Source organism: Bubalus kerabau, chromosome 1 (genome assembly GCF_029407905.1).
Source record: "Bubalus kerabau isolate K-KA32 ecotype Philippines breed swamp buffalo chromosome 1, PCC_UOA_SB_1v2, whole genome shotgun sequence".
Taxonomy (NCBI): domain Eukaryota; kingdom Metazoa; phylum Chordata; class Mammalia; order Artiodactyla; family Bovidae; genus Bubalus; species Bubalus kerabau.
The window spans coordinates 241,400,872-241,421,988 of NC_073624.1; positions in this window are offsets into that span (position 1 = coordinate 241,400,872).

Below are 21,117 nucleotides of genomic sequence, written 5' to 3' on the forward strand. Positions count from 1 at the left end.
TATGAAACTGGGAGGTCAGGGGAAGACCTAGGGAAGCAGCGTTCAGTTGAGCCTGAGGGATGGCGGGGACTTGTCTAGGTGTAGGGGAGTTGAGAGGGTGAGAGCGCTAAATTGACTGAAAGATAACATGTGAAGTGGAGTTAGTGTTTCAGTTCATAGGAAACGGGACCTTGGTCTGTTCCCAGACATGTCAGGAATAGACAAGGTGAGGGAACCTGGCTAAGGATGCCTGGAGGCCATTCAGAATCTAAAGGGCTCAGGAAAGCCCCTCTCCTAGGGTAGGGTAAGAATCTCACCCCCCACGGGTCTCCAGTGTAACTCAGGTTGAGATCACTGGCATGCCCTTGTTGGCAAGAAAATGGTTAATGAGCAGTATAGGGAAAGGCAGTGGTGCCACTCTTAGCACCGGGCAGCACCTAATAAGTGTTTACTGGCTGCGTTAATGCGAGTGGATGTTTTCCTAACTTTTCGAGGCACCCTGGAACCCAGGTCCCCTGAAGCCAAGGAGATTCCTGGGGCCCTTGTCCTGTGGGTCTCTGCAGTGGTGATGGTTTCACAGAGCAGGAAATCTAAAATATTCATGACATGGCTATTCCGGGAGCTACTTCTAGCTACATGGGGGCTCAAGACTTCTTCTCACTAACTTGTTTATGTTTTTTATTCAGTCCACAAACATGTATTACCTGTTATGAATGTGGAGATAGAGAGATGAACTTCTGGTCTACAGGGAAATGAATGTGAGTACAAATTACTCTAAGATACAAAATACAGTATGTCAGAGGAAAAGTACAATGTGTTATAAAAAATGAGAAGGCTTTCCCCCTTTGATTCAGTTCAGTTCATTTCACAGTTTCATTCATGTCTGGAGAACATCCTCACGGTTGAATGAGAGGGGATGAGTACATTAGGATACAGATGACCAGAGAGGGATTACAATCTGATAGGGGCAGCCATGTACCTGACAGGGTAAATTTGTTTTTCCACATCTGTTCATGCCTCTCATGAGTGTGCCATCTCATACTGCAGAGATTGTTGTTGTTCAGTCACTCAGAGTTGTGTCTGACTCTTAGCTACCCCTAAGGACTGCAGCATGCCAGGCTTCCCTGTCCTTCATTATCTGAGTTTGCTCAAACTCATGTCCATTGACTTGATGATGCCATGGCTGGAAAACTAAAAACCCATTTGCTAGGCTCCTTGCTGCTGGGTTCCTGTTTGAGATTTAGGTTTAGTTAGTCCTGTGTGCTTGTGCAAGACCTGAATTCAAAACTGAGTTAGGAAGAAAAACTGATTGAGTTTGGAGAGGAGGCAACAGCCTGGGGGAAATCCATTTTGCTGGGATCAGCCCAAAAGGCACAGCATGGCTCTGGCGTTCTGACGGTAGCTCCTGGTCTCAAGATTATACCTAGGATGGTGTGTTCCTATAGCCAGAGACTGGGCCAGTCATTCCTGAACTCTAGCTTCCAGATTGGATGTGTGTGGGGCAGTGGGGGTTTGGGGGTCCAGTACTATGGATGGTGTTCTGGGAATCATTCCTGGAAGCCCAGGCAGAACTCGCTCTGTGCTGATTCTGAACTCTATTTTATTAATTCCATGTTTTCTTAAAATAGCTAGAAGGGTTTTATCTCTTCACTTGAACCCTAATTGATATGTTATGCTGCGAAGTACAGGTGCCAGAAAAGTCAGAGAAGGGACACGAGTGCACAGTGGAACGAGCAGGGAAGAAATCCAGAGGACTGCAATTCTTTCCTCTTTCAATTCCACCTCCTACCCTCGCCCTCTTTCATCCTATAATCAATCTTCAAATGAACTAATAAATTGAATTGATTGTGTCAAACAACTACAGTGCACAAGACACTCTGATGTTCAGGGTCACAGTTGTGAACAGATACACAAGGTCTCTGCTTATGCGAAGACGGATGCTCAGCCAGCACTCAAATAAACACAGAATTCAAAATCATGGTAAGAGTTATGAAGGAAAAGAAGAGGGAACTGTGGGAGAAAATGATGGTGTGGAGCCTGCAAGAGAACTTATTTTGATTGGGAGGTCAGGGAAGATTGTTCACATAGGTAACATTTAAGGTGAGCCGCACAGGAATGAAAAAGAGCCAGCTGTGCCAAGGGCAGAGGAGGTGCCGGAGAGGTGTCAAGCAGCAGGAACAGAGTATGTAAGAGCCATGTGAGCCTTTCTCAACATCTTCCTGTTGCTCCCTGTGTAATAGCCATAGGATAATGCCTCAATCCTTAGCCTTTTTGTGCCTCAGTAACTGAAAGCCGTCTGTGATTTGTCATCCTCCCAGACATTTCTCCTGTTCTTCCCATGTGACGGTGTTCCTCAGTCTTGGCATTAGTGACATCTGGGGCTGGATGAGTCTCCACTGTGGGGACTGTCCTGTGCCCTGTTGGATGTTACCGCTGGCCTCTACTCTCTAGGTGATAGTACTCAGGCCTCTAACCCTAGTTATGACAACCAAAAATAACTCCACACATGGTCAAACGTCCCAAGAGGGGCAATGTCACCTTTCTTTGAAAACTGCTGCCTCCCCTCCTGCTCCCCGCCCCCTCCGCTTTGGTCAGGTGATCTTCTTGCTTGCTCCCAAATGCACCTTTAACCTTGTATGTTTCTGCACCTCCACTTATGCAGTTCCCTCTAATTATTACCTGCTCTTCTGCCCCTCCACAAAGCCTTACCCATATTTCTACGAGAAATGCGTTCTCCTATCTACCCAGCATCCCTCTGTCCTTTGGGGCATTTGTATTGGATGACTCTCATGTGTTTGAGTGGTAGAGGAAGAGTGTCCGGCTTGCCCAGGTGTGTGGACCTTTCCTTCTGTGTCCAGTTAAGAGCCAGGGGCTGGATGTGAACCAGCCAGCCATCTAAGCCTAGCCAGCCAGGCTTTCCATGGGCTCTCCATGGGAGGGCACTCTTCTGAACTGTTAACTCTAAGTACAGAGCCCTGGATCGCCACTGGCAGGGAGCCTGCCACCAAGCCTGTGACCACGTTATTAGAGCCTTTTGTTCAGAGTCTTGTGCTAAAGCATTCACATTCTATGTTCTCTCTCACCCCGCTTGAGCTAGTTTGGATTGTTTCTGTCAGTTATCACGAAAAGTGTCCTAATTCAATTTCCCTTAATCCCTGGTTCAAATCTCTCCCCTTTCATGAAATCCTCTCAATTTAGGACATGCTTGCTAAAGGAAATGCTTGCTTTGAATCCATTGCTGGTGGTTTTCTGGAGCCAGCAGCCAATTCTTTGCCTCTTTTCCCAAGTTTGAGTTTAGTGACATCAAGGCGCTATTTGAAATCATCATCATTTTAGTTCAGTCGCTCAGTCATGTCTGACTCTTTGAGACCCCATGAATCGCAGCATGCCAGGCCTCCCTGTCCATCATCAACTCTCAGAGTTCACTCAGACTCACGTCCATCGAGTCAGTGATGCCATCCAGCCATCTCATCCTCTGGCGTCCCCTTCTCCTCCTGCCCCCAATCCCTCCCAGCAGCAGAGTCTTTTCTAATGAGTCAGCTCTTCACATGAGGTAGCCAAAGTACTGGAGTTTCAGCTTTAGCATCATTCCTTCCAAAGAAATCGCAGGGCTGATCTCCTGCAGAATGGACTGGTTGGATCTCCTTGCAGTCCAAGGGACTCTCAAGAGTCTTCTCCAACACTACAGTTAAAAAGCATCAATTCAGTGCTCAGCTTTCTTCACAGTCCAACTCACATCCATGCATGACCACTGGAAAAACCATGGCCTTGACTAGACGGATCTTTGTTGCCAAAGTAATGTTTCTGCTTTTGAATATGCTATCTAGGTTGGTCATAACTTTCCTTCCAAGGAATAAGCATCTTTTAATTTCATGGCTGCAGTCACCATCTGCAGTGATTTTGGAGCCCACAAAAATAAAGTCTGATACTGTTTCCACTGTTTCCCCATCTATTTCCCTTGAACTGATGGGACCAGATGCCATGATCTTTGTTTTCTGAATGTTGAGCGTTGAGCCAACTTTTTCAGTCTCCTCTTTCATTTTCATGAAGAGGCTTTTGAGTTCCTCTTCACTTTCTGCCATAAGGGTGATGTCATCTGCATATCTGAGGTTATTGATATTTCTCCCGGCAATCTTGATTCCAGCTTGTGCTTCTTCCAGCCCAGCGTTTCTCATGATGTACTCTGCATAGAAGTTAAATAAGCAGGGTGACAATATACAGCCTTGATGTACTCGTTTTCCTGTTTGGAACCAGCCTGTTGTTCCATGTCCAGTTCTAACTGTTGCTTCCTGACCTGCATATAGGTTTCTCAAGAGGCAGGTCAGGTGTTCTGGTATTCCCATCTCTTTCAGAATTTTTCACAGTTTATTGTGATCCACACAGTCAAGGGCTTTGGCATAGTCAATAAAGCAGAAATAGATGTTTTTCTGGAACTCTCTTGCTTTTTCGATGATCCAGCAGATGTTGGCAATTTGATCTCTGGTTCCTCTGCCTTTTCTAAAATCAGCCTGAACATCTGGAAGTTCATAGTTCACGTATTGCTGAAGCCTGGCTTGGAGAATTTTGAGCATTACTTGACTAGCGTGTGAGATGAGTGCAATTGTGTGGTAGTTTGAACATTCTGTGGCATTGCCTTTCTTTGGGATTGAAATGAAAACTGACCTTTTCCAGACTGGAAGAAATACAAGCTGGAATCAAGATTGCCGGGAGAAACATCAATAACCTCAGATATGCAGATGACACCACCCTTATGGCAGAAAGTGAAGAGGAACTCAAAAGCTTCTTGATGAAAGTGAAAGTGGAGAGTGAAAAAGCTGGCTTAAAGCTCAGCATTCAGAAAATGAAGATCATGGCATCCGGTCCCATCACTTCATGGGAAATAGATGGGGAAACAGTGGAAACAGTGTCAGACTTTATTTTTGTGGGCTCCAAAATCACTGCAGATGGTGACTGCAGCCATGAAATTAAAAGACGCTTATTCCTTGGAAGGAAAGTTATGACCAACCTAGATAGCATATTCAAAAGCAGAGATATTACTTTGCCAATAAAGATCCATCTAGTCAAGGGTATGGTTTTTCCTGTGGTCATGTATGGATGTGAGAGTTGGATTGTGAAGAAGGCTGAGCACTGAAGAATTGATGCTTTTTAACTGTAGTGTTGGAGAAGACTCTTGAGAGTCCCTTGGACCGCAAGGAGATCCACCCAGTCCATTCTGCAGGAGATCAGCCCTGGGATTTCTTTGGAAGGAATGATGCTAAAGCTGAAACTCTAGTACTTTGGCCACCTCATGTGAAGAGTTGACTCATTGGAAAAGACTCTGCTGCTGGGAGGGATTGGGGACAGGAGGAGAAGGGGACGCCAGAGGATGAGATGGCTGGATGGCATCACTGACTCGATGGACATGAATCTGAGTGAACTCTGGGAGTTGATGATGGACAGGGAGGCCTGGCGTGCTGCAATTCATGGGGTCGCAAAGAGTCGGACACGACTGAGCGACTGAAGTGAACTGAACTGAAGTCTTCAGAATCTCAAAGGAGGAAAGGTCTTGAGGAATAATTTGGTCCAAGGTCTTCACTTCACACATAAGGACAAAGAGATCCAGAGACCTTCAGTGACTTGGTAGTTAGTTGTGAAGTCAAGATAAAGCCCAGGATCTTTTGACTTACACACATGATTAAAATACAGGCCTTCCTGGTCTTCCTCTGTGCCTTTTTCAACCTTTCCTTTCTCAGATTTTGGTACAAAAGAGGGTTTTAAAATGATTGTTGAATCATTCCAAATAGCTAATGTTCACGATCCATGTTGTCAGTGCTTACATTCAACAAGGGACTTTGAGGTTGTGAAGTCTCCAGAATGAGATCATTCCAGATGGGGTCTTAATATGTGGCAACACTGGGGAGACAGCTGTTCACAAAGGAGACTTGCTACCTTCCCATGGAAAGATCACAATGCTGGAGTGAAGGTTCCCTGCCCTGGGTGTTGTAACACTTAGAATGAAACAAGATGATAGTTGAATTGCAAGGAAAGCTTTGCAGATTTATAAAAATTCAAAATACACTATTTTTTAAATATAGGTGTTCTATGTCCAGTAATTTATCCTGGAAATATTCATAAGGGTATCCATTGCAACCTTGTTTGAACTAATAAAAGACTGGAAACAATCTAAATGTTAAGCAATAGGGGACTAATTAAAGAAAGCATTATATATATATATGTGTGTGTGTATATATATATATATATATATATGTATGTATGTATACACACACACACACAGGCAGAACTTTATATACTGTTATGGAATTTTCTCCAAGACATACTGTTTAGTTATAAAAATAAGGAACAGAATGGTGTGTATAGTTTGCTGCCATTCAAATTTAAAAAAGAAGAGGAGAGGCTTCCCTGGTGGTTCAGTGGTACAGAATCTGCCTGCCAATGCAGGAGACATGAGTTTGATCCCTGGTCTGGGAAGATCCCATATGCCACAGAGCAACTAAGCCTGTGCACGACAACTACTGAGCGTGTGTTGTGGAGCCCGAGAACTACAACTGCTGAAACCTGTGTGCCCCGGAGCCTGTGCTCCACAACAGGAAAAGCGGTCACAGTGAGAAGTCTGTGCACCGCGGCTAGAATGGCCCCCACCACAACGAGAGGAAAAAAAAGCTCACACAGCAATGAAGATGCAGCACAGCCAAAAATAAATAAAAATTTTTAAAAAAGAAGAGGTGAGGAAAACACAGGTGCATATGGATATATGAGCATATTCTGTCTCTAGGAGGATATACAAAAAGTTGTAACAGCAGAAGTTGTCTCTGAGAGAGGAACTGGAAAATAGCAATGAGAGAGAGTTGTATCTTGTTACTTATGTCTTTTGGAATAATTTGATTTTTAAAACAATAGATATCATTTACTTAGCACTCAATAAAATAAAAAGTAAAAAAATGCTGTGTTGTGCTTCTTAGAAATTCTTCTTTTGCTCTGATAGATGAGTCAGATCTGGGGATGTGGCAGAGAGTTTAGGGAGCTAATAATAATACCCGCCCCCTCCCCCCACCCAACAATTATATACTTACTTAAAAAAAAAACCATTCTCAAAGAACAGTCTGCTGCAGTCTTCCACTTTTGGGACAAGTATCTCCCCCCTTGTACAGTTGAAGGAACTGGGGTCCAGAAGCAAGGCCGTCTTCCCAAGGTTACACAGTGAGAGAGGGGCAGCACTGGGATGGATGAGAGCTCAGAACTTGCCCAGGCTTAAGTTCCTTCTTCTTGGCCATGTTTAGCTGGACAGAGGGCTTCAACAAGCATAGTTTTTCATGGGAAGAAAAAGAAGAACCAGAGAATTCTAAGGGGCTTTTCTGGTCTGAGGTTTCAGGAAAGTTAATGGCCTGAGCCAGCTACAGTCCCAGCACAAATGAAGTCAGGCCAAAATAGACACCACTTATTCAACGGGAAATGACCCAGAAAAGATCCAACCAGTTTCCAGATGTAACTTGAAAGGCTTCAGTTGGAGAGACTTCATTTTGGAATCTGATGCAAAAACCTCTTGATGAGATTTCTCTCAACTCAGTTTGTGGATTGAAAAATGAACAAACATTTGATTTGAGGGAGATGCTCTGTTAAGAAAGTCTAGAGCCTTCTGGTTTGTAGAATCAAGCTTAGAGAAAGTAGCCTATGAGTATAGGAGGCAAATCTTTGCCATGCTTTGTCAGCATAATTTTGGGAGGGAATATGTGAAATACAGGGTCTGTCCCTGCTTTTTGGCTGAGATTGGAAGCACAGACATCCCAGATTGAGGGAATGAGGCTTGTTGAAACTGCATAAATGAGATTTACCTTGTGGTTAGAAAGAAATGTTTTATTCTGTTAGCTGCTGTGATGTGGAAAGAGATTAATTTCTCTAAATCTTGTATTTTAAAAGATTTCTGCAGATTTAAGAAATACTCAGAAGACACTTAACTCTACACATCTCATCCACTTTATTATAGGTATGATAAAAAAATTTAAAAAGCACTCAAGAGTCTGTCTAATGTGCTACTGATTATGAAGATAAAAGTTTATGTGCACACACATTTTTAACCACTCTTTAAAGACATGTAACCTGGTAGCCGTGGCTGCCTCTTAGGAAGAGAACTGTGGAGCTGAGATGGGGTGGGAGGTACAGCCTTCACTGTACTGTCTCAATTTACCATATACCTGTTCACATTTTAAAAGTAAAACATGCTCTTAAAAACCTCAAAGGGAAAAACATACCTTTATAATGGAGAGATTTGGTGGCCACTCTGTTAATCAAGTACAGAAATTTAGCATTACCAAGTGCATGAAACCTGACGTTTACATGATACATCCAGGGTTTAACCTGACTATAATCAAACCTTCACACCTGACCTCTGATTAGCAGAAAGCATAGGGAATAGAGAAACTCGGTAAACAACACAGGAGAAAACAGTCAGTTCAGAGAGTGAGGCATTCTTCAAAATGTTAATATCATAGAAATATTAAAAAGAGGTTTAAAAAATTAGGAATAAAAAATATTTGGGGGGCAATTGGAAGAAGTCTGAATATGGCCTGAGTATTAGACAATATTAGGGAATTATTGGGAGAAGGCAATGGCACCCCACTCCAGTACTCTTGCCTGGAAAATCCCATGGACGGAGGAGCCTGATAGGCTGCAGTCCATGGAGTCGCTGAGGGTCAGACACGACTGAGTGACTTCACTTTCACTTTTCACTTTCATGCATTGGAGAAGGAAATGGCAACCCACTCCAGTGTTCTTGCCTGGAGAATCCCAGGGACGGGGGAGCCTGTTGGGCTGCCGTCTCTGGGGTCGCACAGAGTCGGACACGACTGAAGTGACTTAGGTTAGCAGGGAATTATTGATAATTTTCTTGTGTGTGAATAGTGGTTTTGTGGTTATGTAGGATAACGTCCTTATTCTTAGCGGATGCATGCTAAAGTGTGGAGGGAGGAATCATGATGTTGGGAATTTATTTTTAAATGGTTTAGAAAACACACATGAACACACAGAAACTCACATACACGCATGAACAACTCCTGCACTCCACCCCACTCCCGCTACACACACACACAGAGTTGATTAATATTAAGCTGTAGTCTTAGTTTCAAACTGAACTATGTGATGTCAGGGCTGGGACTCTGCAAATGACGTTTCTCCTCTGCCACTGGACCTTCTGTTAGTCTGCCTGTAGGGGGCTCTAGAAGAGAATTAGGAGTCTAAAGGAGTCGCAAAGAGCTTGCTTGTTTCTGTTTTGCTTCTGTTACTCTCAGCCTCACCCAAGCAACAGTCCCTCACCCTGGGAATGACATTTATTTCCTGTAGGAGCAGCTTGTTTAAGTTTACATTTTTCCCACAATCTCAGAACCAGCCTCATTATGCTTCTTCAGACATACCTGTTATTGTTCAGTAACTCAGTTGTGTCTGACTCCTTGAGACCTCACAGACTGCACTTCCCTGTCCTTCACTATCTCCTGGAATTGTTCAAACTCATGTCGGTGATACCGTCCAACCATCTTATCCTGTGTCCCCTCTCCTCCTGCCCTCAATCTTTTCCAGCATCAGGGTCTTTTCCAATGAGTCAGTTCTTCATATCAGGTGGCCAAAGTAATTGGAGCTTCAGCTTCAGCATCAGTCCTTCCAATGAATATTCAGGACTGATTTCCTTTAGGATTGACTGGTTTGAACTCATTGCAGTACAGGGGACTCTCAAAAGTCATCTCTAACACCACAGTTCAAAAGCATCAATTCTTCGGTGCTCGGCCTTTATGGTCCAACTCTCACATCCACACATTACTACTGGAAAAAACATAGCTTTGACTATACAGACCTTTGTTGGCAAAGTGATGTCTCTGCTTCTGCATATGCTATCAAGGTTTGTCACCCCTTTTCTTCCAAGGAGCAAACATCTTTTAATTTCATGGCTGCAGTCACCATCTGCAGTGATTTTGCAGCCCAAGAAAATACATGTATCAGCTGGCTAATGCCTTCTCTGTCCCAGCTCCATGGGACCCCTAATCCAAGCTTCTAAATTCTATTAATCCTGAGCTCTTCTCCTATTTTCCAAGCCCTAGGGATGGTAACTGCTTTCTGTGTTTACTACAGTATTCCTTTTACCTTTCTAGTTCTCTAATACCTGGTTGCTGCTGCTGCTGCTGCTGCTAAGTTGCTTCAGTTGTGTCCGACTCTGTGTGACCCCATAGATGGCAGCCCACCAGGCTCCCCTATCCCTGGGATTCTCCAGGCAAGAGTACTGGAGTGGGTTGCCATTGTCTTCTCCGAATACCTGGTTGACAGTTCTTTAAATTCTTTCTGCAAAAGTAACTGGTGGCATTTGTATCTCCTGACTGAACCTTGACTGATGCAGAAATTGGAACAAGGGATCTCAGGAAACAGACCCCCTTTTTTAGGTGTTTGGGTTTGTCTTTAGACTTGAGTGTAGTGTTGAACTCCTTGTCATGGAAATGAGATGCTAGTAACTCTTGGCATGGAGTGGCCCTGATTAATCAAATTATTGGCTGTAGATTATTGTGATAAGGAACCTCCTGGGGACTTCCACTGCAGGGGGTATAGGTTCAATCCCTTGTTGGGGAACTGAGATCCTGCATGCCACAAGGTGCAGCCAAAAAAAAAAAAAAATCTCCTAAAGCAGGTACTGTAGGAAGCAAGTACAAAAGAGAAAAAGCAGACCCCAGGAAAGGCATGCAAAAGCATTATCAATCTTGCAGACAAGATACCTCAAGACATATGACTCTTGGATTAAGTCCAGAGGGAACAGAAAAACATCTTGAAAGCAGGATGTGTGCCTGGAGGTGGGAAGCCATCAGGCTGTTCCATGACCTGGCGTCTCTGAGTCAAATGTTTTTTGTATCTGGGGCTTTGTTATTTAGACAGCAACCTAAATCATTAGTTAAAACTAAGTCTTTCTTAGTTAATCTTCATGTCACATTCCTAGCCTATCTTTTAACAGCCATATGGCTCCATATGCTTCTGAGAGCACATTCTCCCTTGCACGTACTCCCCTGCCTGAGAACATATAATAAAGCTGACTTGATCAGTTTGGGCACCTTCACCTCGGAGCGGTGTTGGTCCCCTGATCCTCGCTTTCAATTCTTGTCTCTTTCTCATTCTTTCTCTGTATTGTGCTTTCGGGAAACCCTGGCTTGTTGAGCTGGACTGACAAGTCGTGGCCGAACAGGGACCTGAAAGTGAAATCAGCCTATGAGGCTCAGCTCAGAGCAGTGGAGAACACAGGGAAATCCAGCTGGTGCAGTGGACGAATGAAGTACTTGGTAAGTACACCCCCGTGTATGAACGAATGAAGTACTTGGTAAGTACACCCCCGTGGATTTGTGAATCAGGGTAACAATGGGGCAAAATCCTTCTAAGCATGCAGAATATGCCAGTCTTAAAGGCTGTTGAAAAGCTCGGGAGTGCAAGTCTCTCAGTCTGCTGTTAGACTTATTTTCTGCTATTGAAAAACATTGCTATTGGCTTGATCCAACTAAAGGAACTTTAAGGTATAAAGAATGACAAGAAGTAGTGCATTGCTTGCGCCGAGCTTATCAAAGTAGAGAAAAAATACCCTTGTCAGTATGGTCATTAGGAAATCTCATTCTCACAGCTTTGGGTCCACTACAATCCAAGGTCTCTGAGTCTGATGATTCCACTTCTCAGAGACACAATTAGAAGAGTTACATATATATGACAACAGTGATTCAGAGGAGGAGAAAAAACCTTTAAAAGCAAAAATTAAAAGAGGGAAATGTTATGGAAGTAATGAACAAATTTTGTTTGCTAGAACAGCTCGCCCGTCTGCACCCCTGGGTGAGCTTCCTCCTTTTGATCCGGAGACTCCTTGGGATGATGGCTTTATGTTAAAGCCACAAGTAACCGTTCCCAATCCGATCTCTCCATTTCATAGGGAAGTTTGTATGGCTCAGTTACAAGGTGATGAAGATGCTTTAGCTCTTCCTGTAATAGTGACACAGGTTCCACCCAGACCTCAATTCCCACATAAAGGACTAAATTATGATTATAACCCTTCACCTTTCAAAACTATTAAAGAGATCAAACAGGCTTGTACTCAATATGGAACTAATTCTCCTTATACTATGGGACTGATTCAAGGTGTGTCACAGGCAGAAAGATTGATCCCTCATGATTGGGAGATGGTTGCTAGGACCTGTTTAACTACTTCTGAATTTTTACAATTTAGGAGATGTTGACTAGATGAGGCTAGTCAGCAAGCTGATAGGAATGCAGCCACCAGTCCGCTCCCCGCTCCCCCCTGCCCCCCGTTAACATTTCTTTAGAACAATTGATGGGATCTGGTGCATATTTTTGAATTTAGGCCCTTAACAAAAGATAAACTAGAAGGTTTAACCACATTAGTTTATGAACAAAAAGAATTGGGATATGTCATAGAATTTTTTAGCCCCTGGCATTCCCGTTTTTTTATAAAGAAAAAATCAGGAAAATGGAGAATGTTAACAGAAGCTATACTCAAATGGGTATTTTTACCTCATATACAAGTAAAATTGCTAACCACCTATATAGATATGATCAGCAAACTGATTTTTAAAATACGTAATCGTACTCAACATCTTTCCGGATATGATCCACATAATATTATAGTCCCTCTTTCAAAGGAATAAATTTAAATTTATATATGCAAATATTGAAAGGCAAATTGCTTTAATTTTATAAGTAATATTGATTGTCATTGTCTGTCATCTAAACTTATTAATTTTCTAAAAAAAATACCCTGATACTACCCAAGATTACTAAATCAGACCCTATAAAAGATGCTGATATTTATTTTACAGATGCAAACAAAGATTTTAAATCTGGATATTTTGGCCCTATAGAAAAAATTTGACAATCCCAATATTCTTCTGTACAAAAAGCTAAATTAGATGGTATTCTTACTGTTTTGACAGATATAAATGCCCCCATTAATATTATTTCTGATTCCCAATATGCTATAAAAGTCACATCTCAGATTGATAAAATCCCTACGTCCAATCTAATAATATATCAAATATTTAAAAAGTACAATCAGTAATAAATAATAGGACTTATCCTTCTATATTACCCATATTCGTTCCCATTCCCAACTTCCTGGACCATTAGTGGCTGATAATGAGACAAGAGATACTAAACTTATCTCTCTTATGACACCCACTCAATTTCATGAATTAACTCATACAAATGTAAGAGGACGACAACATAAATTTCAAATTTCACGGCAACAAACATCGTCGCTGTGACATCATGTCACAATGCCCTACATGTCAACAAACTAACGTCATCCCATCTTTACCAGAAGGCGTTAATCCTTGAGGATTATACCCCAATGTTATATGGCAAACAGATGTAACTCATATGTCATCTTCTGGAAATTCTGGACTGATTCATATATCTATTGACACGTTTTCAGGAATGATTTTTGCTTCACATCATGTAGGAGAGACTACTTTCCATTGCATTTCTCATTTTAAACTAGCCTTTACATATATGGGACTCCCCAAAACTATAAAAACAGATAACGGCCCAGTGTATAAAAGCCATACTTAAAAATTATTTTTTGAAGATTGGTCAATTCCATAATCCTCAAGGTCAAATGACAGCAAAAAGAGACCACCACACATTAAAACAAACAAAAAAGGGAGAAAGAGGTATGGATTAGGGCCTAACTTCCCTAAAAATAAACTTGCTATTGCTATAGCCCTTTTTATATTAAATTTATTTATTTTATATTACTTTTATTATTTATTTATATTAGGGGAAGTAGTGAAAAGCCAGCAGCTGAAGTACATTGGGATGAAGTACAAACCTCTCATGAAATAATTGGTAAAAAAGAACAGACAGTTCACCAAAAAATAATGTGGAAGGATGATAAACAGTGGAAAACAGGGCTTATGCTTAAACAAGGATGAGATTATGCTCTTATTTTGACAGAGGACAATGAACATCCGTGGATCCCAAAATGAAAAATCTGGTATTAGAAAGAAAAGAATATGGTTTGACATAGATCCCCTGTTTGAGCCACCGATTGGAGCCATGTCTCAATTAATACTTAGACCAGGTCCATCCAAAACTAAATGGACACAGAGCACCACTCTACCAACACGGGGACAAATGAAGAAGCTATCCCAAGAAGCTGAAAAGATAGTACATAGGCGAAAACTTCCTAAAACACCTGACAACCTGTTCTTGGCCATGGTAACATTGTTAACAATGGCAGTAAGTGTACAGGCTAATTCCAATTATTAGTATTGGGAGTGAGCTTCCCTGGTGGCTCAGACGGTAAAGGTGTCTGCTTGCAATGCGGGAGACCTGGGTTTGATCCCTGGGTGGGGAAGATCCCCTGGAGAAGGAAATGGCAACCCACTCCAGTACTCTTGCCTGGAAAATTCCATGGATGGAGGAGCCTCGTAGGCGACAGTCCATGGGGCCGCAAAAAGTTAGATGTGACTGAGTGACTTCACTTTCTTTCTTTCTATGTTCCTAACCCACCTCTATTACATGGGAAGATTCAACAGTTCCCATTTTTGTGAATGACTCAGCTTGGCTTCTCGGCCCCTATGATCAAAGTTTCCCAGATAAACCAGAAGAAGCAGGATATATATTAAACAATTACACTATTGGGTCTGAAAGTACCCCCATTTGCATTGGACATGGAGAGATCTATTTAAAAACAGATTATCCAAAAATGGTTATCTGTTGTTAAATCTACTAAAGATGATAAGATTTCCTTTTTCCTTGTAACTGCTCTCACATTTTTAGAAAAGGAAAATAACGTAATACATTATAGTCCTCCTGATATCCCAGAATGTATTATGAGGATAGGACATGGGATAGAAGATTGGATATAATGGAATAATTGTAAAGGAGCAGAAGGCCATCTGTTGATCAATACTGAAGGTCCCATAATTGACTGGGGACCCAGAGGGACTCCAAAATTAAAAGACACCAATATCCCCAGTCCTTGGGTATACCAAGGGACTCTTCAGTTCAGTTCAGTTCAGTCGTTGTTGTGTCCAACTCTTTGCGACCCCATGGACTGTAGCACTCCAGGCCTCCCTGTCCATCACCAACTCCCGGAGTTTACTCAAACTCATGTCCATTGAGTCAGTGATGCCATCCAACCATCTCATCCTCTGTCGTCCCCTTCTCCGCCTGCCTTCAATCTTTCCCAGCATCAGGTTCCTTTCAAATGAGTCAGCTCTTCGAAACAGGTGGCTGAAGTATTGGAGTTTCAGCTTCAGCATCAGTTCTTCCAATGAACATTCAGGACTGATTTCCTTTAGGATGGACTGGTTGTATCTCCTTGTAGTCCAAGGGACTCTCAAGAGTCTTCTCCAACACCACAGTTCAAATGCATCAGTTCTTCAGCACTCAACTTTCTTTACAGTCCAGCTCTCACATCCATACATGACTACTGGAAAACCATATTTTTGACTAGGTGGACCTTTGTTGGCAAAGTAATGTCTCTGCTTTTTAATGGGACTCTTAGTACATTTGGTAATGAATCTTTGGTTTTGCATGGGGTAGGATTTGCCCCTCCCTTTCTGCATCTAGTTCACCATCCTATTCATAATGAGATCTGGAAAATACCTATGACTTTGAAAACTGAGACATGGAATGGGTGATATACCGAATATATTTCAAATGATCCTAAAACAACTTTTACTTTTACAAAAAACTCTACTCATAATATCCAAGCTTGTGTTAGACTTCCTTTTGTATTCATGGTTGGTCCAGCTAATTATGATAAAATTATAATTATCAATTTTACAGGACTTATAAATTGTTTACAGTGTTCCTTTTACATGTGTTTAAATAATACTATCCCATCCAGTGGCAGCTTACAGAGTATTCTTAAAACTAGAGTGGACATTTGGATACCAATAGATTTAGAAAGAATCTTGGCAAGAAAGTCCTACACTGTATGCCATTGAAGAAATTATTAAAGGTTTAAAATGTGCCAAAAGATTCATTGGAATGCTTATAGCTGCTATTTTAGGTATTATGGCTATCACTACCACTGCTGGAGTGGCTGGAGTAGCTTTACATCAGTCTGTCCAAATAGTACAGTTTGTACAAGAATGGCATAAGGATGCTGACATTTTATGGTCCACTCAAAAATAGATGGAAAATTAGCTTCTCAGGTGGCTGATCTCCAACAGACAGTAATACTATTGGGAGATCAACTGGTTAGTTTACAAAAGCAGCTAAGATTAAAATGTGATTGGAATTACACCTCTTTTTGTGTTACAGCACATAAATACAATCAGTCAAAGTTTAATTGGGACAAAATCAAGCAACATTTATTAAATCAAGAAAATATTTCTCTAGATATTCAAGATCTACAACATGATATATTAAAAACCTTTAATAAAAAGTTGGATATAATTTCTGGGTCTAATTTACTTGATACTATTGCTAATGGTATATCTCTCTAAACCCTCTTAAACAGAACAAGGCTTAAGGATACTGAATTATGTTAACCTCTGCTATAATTTTAATTGTTTTCTTTTGCTTCTGTGTAGTCTGGAGAAGAACAGCGAGATGACAACAACATCACCAACAACAATTAGCCTTTCTTACAATTACTTCCACTTGCTGAAAAACAAAAAGGGGGAGATGTAGGAAGCAAGTATAAGGGAGAAAAAGCAGACCCCAGGAAAGGCATGCGAAAGCATTATCATTCTTGCTGACCAGATACGTCAAGACATATGACTCCTGGATTAAGTCCAGAGGGAACAGAAAAACATCTTGAAAGCAGGATGTGTGCCTGGAGGTGGGAAGCCATCAGGCTGTTCCATGACCTGGCGTCTCTGAGTCAAATGTTTTTTGTATCTGGAGCTTTATTCTTTAGACAGCAACCTAAATTGTTAGTTAAAAGTAAACCTTGCTTAGTTAATCTTCATGTCACATTCCTAGCCTATCTTTAACAGCCATATGGCTCCATATGCTTCTGAGAGCATGTTCTCCCTTGCATGTACTCCCCTGCCTGAAAACATATAATAAAGCTGACCTGATCAGTTTGGGTACCTTCACCTCGAAGTGGTGTTGGTCCCCTGATCCTCGCTTTCAATTCTTGTGTCTTTCTCATACTTTTGCCATATTGTGCTTTCAGGAAACCCTGGCTTGTTGAGCCAGACTCGACAGGTACATTGGGGGACCCAAGTGGCTGCTGGGAATAACGATGACTACAAGGACTGTGGGGTGAGATGCTTCCTTCTGAGTGCTCTGGAGTGCTTACAGAAAGAAAACACACTCAGCCCTTTAACATCTCAGCTTAAGTCCCAGTCAGAGAACTAGAGAGGGTCTATGACAGCCCCTAAAGTTATCTCAGATCCATCAGAGTTACTAACTCAGACACAGGATTTCATTGTGAAGGTTGCAGAATTTAATGTAGATTGAGTTCACAGCTGATGTCCCACAGTGAGAGTCAGGATGAGGATTGGGGAAGTGTCCTCCGGACTTGGAATGAGGACGTCCAGGTAGACTCAGATGAAACTGAGAATCTTAACCCCTAAGTCACTCTGAGCCTTCCCCTTCTGTGTCTGAGATTAGATGTCCTATGCTTGAAGTCCCTGGAATACCCTCACCTGAGACAGGTGACTGAAGGAGATACCTATACTCTTCAAGACCTACCTTACTGCTCTTCGCTGCTACTAGACCCATAACTAGGGTCAGATCCAGCACATTCCAAGGCAACAAGTACAAAGTCTGAACCTGGAGGTAAGAATGTATAATCCAAAAGAACTACAAGATTTTTCTAATTTATATAGGCAGAAACCTGGTGAATAGACGTGGGAATGGGATTCTAGGAGTGTTAGACCAAAAAAGGCAGGATATAACAGGCCAAATGCACTGATATGGGTATACTTATCAGGGATTCTGGACTTAATGTTAGCTTGTGTAAGCATTCACTTACTTGGAGAAATTGGACTGAACAGTGACCTACATATAATGAGTTTGAGATCCCAGAACTTCCCTGGCACAATGAAGAGAAAGGAATTCAGAGACTTGGGGAGACAGAAATGTTGGTAAACTTGTATGTATGACCTTCGAACTTCCCTCACCCACTACCCCCAGTGCTATATGGTTCAAGAGGGCCCAGAGGACACCCCTTCCTTGAGATACTGAGCAATACATAAGTGAGGAGATCACTGATATCCTCAGAAATCTCTGTGGGCTGGTGGGATGGTAGAAGGTGCTGCCACTGAGATGAATTCATGGATTTTGGTGGGGTTGACAGGATCCTGGAGTAGCGAGGGCCACGTGGCAGTGTTCCATCATGAGGGATAAGGTGGATGCACTTAGAGCACAGCAGAGACAAAATGGAAATCAGAATGTTTTGACCCACAGTGATTGTTGATAGTAGCTGTGGTGGTTACTTTTATGTGTTGACTTGGCTGGGTCACCAGGTGCCCAGATATTTGGTCCAACATTATTCTGGGTGTTTCTGTGAGGGTGTTTTTGGATGAGATGAACATTTGGGATGAGGCGGGCTTTGAGTAAAGCAGACTGTTCTCCAAAATGTGGGTGGACCTCATCCAGTCAGCTGGAAACCTGAACAGAACAAAAAGACTACCCTCAAGCAAGACAGCATTCTGTAGATGGCTGTCTTTGGACTGGAACTGCGGCGCTGGCTCTCCTGGCCCTATGGTCTACTGGCTCACCCTGTAGACTTTGGACTTACCAGCCTCCATAACTGTGAAACAATTCCTATCATTAATCAATCAATCCTACTCATTCTGTTTCTCTAGAGAACCCTGACTAAAACAGCAGCTAAATGGTACGGTACATCTAGGAATGGAATAGACAGTCTAGTAAAGCACTGTTTGACCTCTATAACAGAAAAAGCACAAGGTCTGATGCCCAGAAATCCGACTGAAGTCACTATGGAGAGAATCAGAATCTCTCCTCCAGTTTCTAGACCTAAGTCAGTTGTCAGATCCAGAGCCCCTTATTTGAAGGACATGTTGAGTCCCCTTAAGAACTCCACAACAAGGCTTCCCTGGTGGCTCAGTGGTAAAGAATCTGCCTGCCAATGCAGGATGCTGGTTCGACACCGATCTGGGAAGATCCCCCATGCCGCAGAACAACTAAGCCTGGAAGCTGCAGCTATTTAAGCTTGTGCACCCTACAGCCTGTGCTCCACAACAATAGAAGCCACTTCAGTGAGAAGCCCTCACACTGCAAAAAATAGCCCCCACCCTCAGCAACTAAAGAAAAACCCGTGCAGCAATGAAGACCCAGCACAGCCAAAAAAATTTTTTTTAATTAAATTTAAAAAAAAAGAATGCCACAACACTGCCACAAGTATATACTAGAGACTTCCTTCAATACTTCCCCAGAGACCCGTAGACTTTAATAGGTGACTTAGTATTACGAAAAAAGGAAATCCTCAGATATTTTAGGGATTAAATAATAGGCACTCACCCTGAATTAAGGCTAATTCCTGGGACCAAAGTAGTACAATGGTCCTCCAGTTGCAGCGAGAACTGGTGGTGGTCAGGTAATGAGAGGAGTATTGATCGGCCCAAGCTAAAATCACAGACAGCCTAGTAGGTGTGTGAACACAGTGGTTATATCTCTAGTTTGTGAACATGAAATTGGAATAGACAATTCCTGGCAGAATCCTGATTCACTCTCTGATCCATGGAGTGAAGGCTATTATGGTAAAAAGGGCCAAGTAGAAGTCCCTAGAAAGTCCCTTCCCTATCAGGGTGTGTGTGTTTAGTCTCTCAGTTGTGTCCTACTCTTTGCCACCCCATGGACTGTAACCCGCCAGGATCCCCTGTCTATGGGATTCTCCAGGCAAGAATACTGGAGTGGGTTGCCATGCCCTTCTCCAATATATCTTCCTGACCCAGGGATCTGAACAAGAGTCTCCTGCATTGCAGGCGGGTTCTTTACTGGCTGAGCCACCAGGGAAGCCCCTCCCTACCAGATTAGTAAACCAAAATCAATTACCACATTCCTGGAGGAAAGTGAAGAGATTAGTGCCACTATCATAGGCTTAATTGGGAAAGGCAGTGGCAACTCCACTACTCTTCCCTGGGAAATCCCATGGACGGAGGAGCCTGGTGGGCTGCCGTCTACGGGGTCGGACTGAGTCGGACACGACTGACGTGACGCAGCAGCAGCAGCAGCAGCAGCATAGGCTTAATATGTATCACATCCCCATTTAAATTCACCTGCTTTTCCTGTGCATAACGTTGTTGGATCTGGACAATGACTATGGATTACTGTAAACTGCACAGATGATGACTCAAATTGCAGCAACTGTTTCAGATGTGTAACTCTACCAAAGAGAATCAGCATAACCCTTGGCATATACCAGTAGTGATCTGGCAAATGCTTTTGTCCCTCTATACCAACTTAACTCAGATGACCATTATATCTACTACTGTGGGCAAGAATCCCTTAGAAGAAATGGAGTAGCCTTCATAGCCAACAAAAGAGTCCGAAATACAGTACTTGGATGCAGTCTCAAAAATGACAGAACGATCTCTGTTCGTTTCCAAGGCAAACCATTCAATATCACAACAATCCAAGTCTATGCACTGACCAGTAATGCTGAAAAAGCTGAAGCTGAATGGTTCTTTGAAGACCTACAGGACCATCTAGAACTAACACCCCCAAAAGATGTCCTTTTCATTATAGGGGACTGGAATGCAAAAGTAGGAAGTCAAGAGATACTCGGAGTAACAGGCAAATTTGGCCTTGGAGTACAAAATGAAGCAGAGCAAAGGCTAACAGAGTTTTGCCAGGAGAATGCACTGGTGATAGCAAACACCCTCTTCCAAAAACACAAGAGAAGACTCTACGCATGGACATCACCAGATGGTCAATACCGAAATCAGATTGCTTATATTCTTTGCGGTCAAAGATGGATAAGCTTTATACAGTCAGCAAAAACAAGACGGGGAGCTGACTATGGCTCAGATCATGAACTACTTATGGCCAAATTCAGACTTAAACTGAAGAAAGTAAGGAAAACCACTAACCATTCAAGTATGACCTAAATCTAATCCCTTACAATTATACAGTGGAAGTGATAAATAGATTCAAGGGATTAGATTTGACAGACAGAGTGCCTGAAGA